This window comes from Nicotiana sylvestris, chromosome 3 (genome assembly GCF_000393655.2).
Source record: "Nicotiana sylvestris chromosome 3, ASM39365v2, whole genome shotgun sequence".
Taxonomy (NCBI): domain Eukaryota; kingdom Viridiplantae; phylum Streptophyta; class Magnoliopsida; order Solanales; family Solanaceae; genus Nicotiana; species Nicotiana sylvestris.
The window spans coordinates 34,109,663-34,114,561 of record NC_091059.1 but is presented as its reverse complement, the minus strand read 5'-3'; positions in this window follow the sequence as shown (position 1 = coordinate 34,114,561).

Sequence of the window (4,899 nt, the reverse complement as noted above, 5' to 3'; positions counted from 1 at the left end):
AGAAGAAAATCCCTTTACAAGTCTCGTGTAATAATCTGCCAAACCGAGAAAGCTACGAACCTCCGTCGGTATCATGGGTCTAGGTCAAGTCTTTACAGCCTCAATCTTTTGTGTATTAACCCGAATACCTTCACCTGAAATAATATGCCCAAGGAAAGCTACAGAATTCAACTAGAATTCACATTTAGAGAATTTTGCATACAACTTCCCTTTTTGTAGAACTTTGAGCACAATATGCGAATGATCTGCGTGCTCAGTCTCTGAATGAGGATACACCAATATATCATCAAATAATACAATCAGGAATAAATCTAGAAAAGGTCTGAACACTCGGTTCATCAAGTCCATGAATACTGCTGGGGCACTAGTCAAACCGAATGTCATAACATGAAACTGAAAGTGCCCATATCTGGTCCTGAATGCTATCTTCGGGATATCTTTCTCCTTAACCCTTACCTGATGGTACCCGGACCCCATATCTATCTTTAAGAAATACTTGTCACCTTGTAACTAATCAAATAAATCATCAATTCTGGGGAGTGGGTACTTATTCTTGATTGTCACCTTATTCAACTGTCTATAATCAATACACATCCGCAATGAACTATCTTTCTTCCTCATAAATAACACAAGTGCTCCCCACGGTGATGTACTAGGTCTGATAAAGCCTTTTTCAAGCAAGTCCTTTAGTTGTTCCTTCAACTCTTTCAGCTCTACATGGGTCATTCTATAGGGAGGAATAACTATTGGATGAGTATCTGGTAGTAGGTCAATAGCAAACTCAATTTCTCGCTCTGGAGGAAGACCCGTAAGCTTATAAAAAAAAACATCGAGAAACTCATTAACCACATGGATAGATTGAACAGTTGGTGACTCTACTTTCTCAGTACTTACCTCGAACTAAGTGATAATCATAACCTTTTCTGATCATCTTCCTTGCCTTAGGACAGGAAATAAATCTACCTCTCGATGGTGCCGTATTACCTTTCTACTCCGAAAATAGGCTCTCTTAGAAATTAGAATCGAACCACCTTTGATCTTTAATAAACAAGCATAACAAGAAGCCAACCAATACATGCCCATTATAACATCAAATTCTACCCAACCAAGCGCCACGTACCTTATCCTTATTTGTGATCAAACTTATCACGGGCCATTATGGGCCATATATATACGTAATAATAGTAGGACTTAACTCACAAAACTCATTCAAAAAAAGGTTTATATAGATGCATAAGGGACGACAAGGACGTAGACATGTCATACCCAAAACTATATACAGGATACTATCTTCAAAACCTCTTAGAAAACATAACCATAATATATACAAGTGGGGGCAGGGCTTCCTATGTCCTGATAAAATAACCTAATATATTCAGAACCCTGACTTGGTAATACTCCAAGAAGAAGTGGAGCTCACCAATCAAAAGTTGACATCTAGAGGAAGTCTACAGTAAATGGTTCTTGCCTCGTCCTATATAAGAGCCTCGATCGGACACACTTTGAATCGGAATCTTCGTATCCTTATAAGTTACCTTTCTCCTCTTTGCCCGACTACTATCCTCTTCCTCTACATATCACATAACATACACAAACGAACCTTGATGGACTGCCAAGACTGTGGACTATCTGGAACCTCAAAAGAGTTGGTGTCCGCAAATACACTGACATAGTTTTGAGCCTGAGGGGAACCCGATTGTGCCAATCTGTGCACCACTCCCCATATACCCTGATCAACGGGACCTGATAATGAAACTAAGGGCCATGGTGAGATGGGAACTCCTCTCACCCCATCTGATGCCGGAGTAATCGAAACAACTCGAACAAATGACTCATATAGATCCTCGGATGGATCCTCCTCAATAGAACCCATGATCTCTGATGGGTCTGACTCCATAGAGTAACATTTATCTCCTTCTAATACTTTCATAGTCTTTTGAACCGTGCTAGCGGCTTGCGCATGTCATCTAGTAGTAATAGGCATCACTAAAAACATAAATAAGGTAAAGATTAAGAGTGGATATTTATGACTCAGTTCTATCGCACAATCTGGATTAGAAAGAAATGTAACTATCCTAAATATCCAGTAGCCTACTGTTTGTAAGTGTGGTACACAACACAACCATAAACAACGAGACAAGGTCTATAGACAACCCTAGGAAAAAAAATGCTCTAATACCACTTTTGTCACGACCCAAACCGATGGGCCGCAACGAGTGCCCGTCCTACCTGTCGAAACCCTTAAGCATGCAACTAAGATATAAACATGAATAACATCTGCTGAATTACGAGAATAACATGCGTGAGGAAAACCTTTCCAAAAGACATATATACATATACGTGCGGAATACGTAGAGCGAGCCAACAAGGCTGCTATAGACAATTATATATCAAAAATTGGAAGTTGACAAGGCCACATAATATCCAACTATACATAATGTCTGCAGACCTCTAACAGAATATACAATCGTCCAAGGGCAAAACTGGGCCCCGTCATACCCATATATGTATACAAACATATCGTACCAAAATTCAAAGCAGCTCCGAATCAAATTGAGCATACCAACTCTCGCTGATCAAGGATCCTAAGAAGGGGGACCGTCAGCTTATCTACCTGCACCGGTGGGTATGAAACGCAGGCCCCGGGAAATAGGGAATCAGTACGAATAATGTACTGAGTATTTAAAGCATGAAGATCAGTACATAAGAGACATAGATGAAACATGGAATAAAGAATTCCGTCTGTAAGTCTAAACAACTTTGTAAATTCTGAAATATTTATAATATCATGCACGTTCGTATAAATGTCTTGTCATGCATAGGTATAGGTGTACATAACATTATCAAGCCTCTAAGGGTATCCCATCATATCATCTCAGCCACTGTGGGCAATATCATCAACATATACCAGTTGATCAGGTGGTGGTGTGTATAACGCCGTAACCTTTTCCCATATCCCATATACATATAAGTACATATATATATATATATATATATATATATATATATATATATATATATATATATAACTCCATCTGGTCATAGGTCAATGTACATGTGTAAATGAATGAAATGCATAAAAATATGTTACTAAGATCAATATACCTTTCGGATAAACTTTATCAACTACGTATATTTCTAGGACCCATGAACAGAAGATGGAGTAATAAGATACATGGAAATTCAAGAACATAGGCACATCTAATACTCCTATGAATAGAGTCATTTATGGATGTTGTGCATTTGCTCATTTCCCTTATATCGTACGAATCATGCCAAAAGAAAGGAGGGATAACCTTAACATACCTGTAGACATGTAATTTTTTATCCTCCCCGAGATTTTACACATTTTAGCATTTAAATATTTAGTTTAGGTCGAATATCATTATTTTAACTAGTTTTGACTCTTTTACTTTATTTTATCACAAAAATAAAAATTACAAAAATATTTTATTTTATTTAGCTAATTGATATTTTATCTAGTTGCTCTTAGTTTATTTACCTTACATAAAATTCAAAAATACAAAAATAGTTCTACTTTATTTTCAAGAAAATTAGTATTTTTGGTAGGAATATTATTTTAATTTTGCGATTGATTTTAATCTAATCTCATTTTTTAGTATGATATTTGGAAAAAGTACCAAAAACTCACATTATAATATTATTCATTTTATTTAACTAGAACTAGTTTTATATTTTATAGTATAGATTTTAGCTATTTTTAGAAGAGGATTAAGATCTTGGGCTGGAATTTGGCCCAAATTTGAATCTTCTACGTGAGCCCAATCTCATCTAACCCAACCACAACCCCTCTAACCTTGACTCGGCCCACAACCTATCAGGCCAATATAGTTTAGGAAAATGAATCCCAGCCTTCCATTCCCTTTATATCCAAGGGCTATTATACTTTCCCACACCCCGTATAGAATCCTATTATTCTCCTAAAACCTAGGCTAGAGGACCCTAAGAAGAAGAGCTCCAATCAGCACCCACCTTAGCGCCATATAGATCTACTATACCCCTAAGCTTTAGCATCGATCATCTCTTCACCACAATCACACACCACCTAATATCGGCAACATCACACGCACACACATGAATAGAGAACAGAGGGAATAGAATGGAATAGGGACAGAATTTCTAGCAATTTTGGAGACAAAAAAGAGTTGACGAAATTAGGGGCTCTTCGGACAGAGTTTGGTGTAAGAATTAGGTTCGATTGAGTTGCTGTTGGTTTCGAGTTTTACTGGTGTTGTTTGAGGTCCGTTCTCATTCTGATTTGGCTCGCGGTCCCTGTTCGAATTTGTTGCTGCTGTTTTTCATCTTCCTTTCGAGTTCAATGGTCGGAATTCTCATTAGATTGTAATCGTCGAAGATTCAAATATATTGGAAAGCAATTCAGTTCCATCTGTCCTCCTCTTCTCTGTTATTTGCTATGTTACTTTCGTGGTTGTGATTAAAATATGTTGCTAACCTATTCTCTTCATTGTTTGCTGGTTTCATATGTGTTCATTATATGAATCAATTCTGATTTTGGATTTAGTTTTACTGTGTTGGATTTGTGCTGAATGTCTGAAGTTTTATAGTGTTGGGTTTATGTTGGATTTAGTTTCATTATATTTGTGATAGAAAATGGATTAAGTAATACTTATAAACCCTCTGTTCTATCGTAATGGTTTTAGCAATCTATATAGTTGCACTCTTGGATTTAGAAGATATAAGAAGGTTAAATGTTCTTGGTATTTTGGTCTATGATTGAATCTGTTTGTGTGTTAGCAAGCTAGGGCATTACATTTAGTTCTGGAATATTTGTTGAATCCGTGGGAATAGGGTAAAGACTAAAATAATTAAATTGTTTACATGCTTTAGTTCTCTTTTATTTATTTACTTTGTTATATT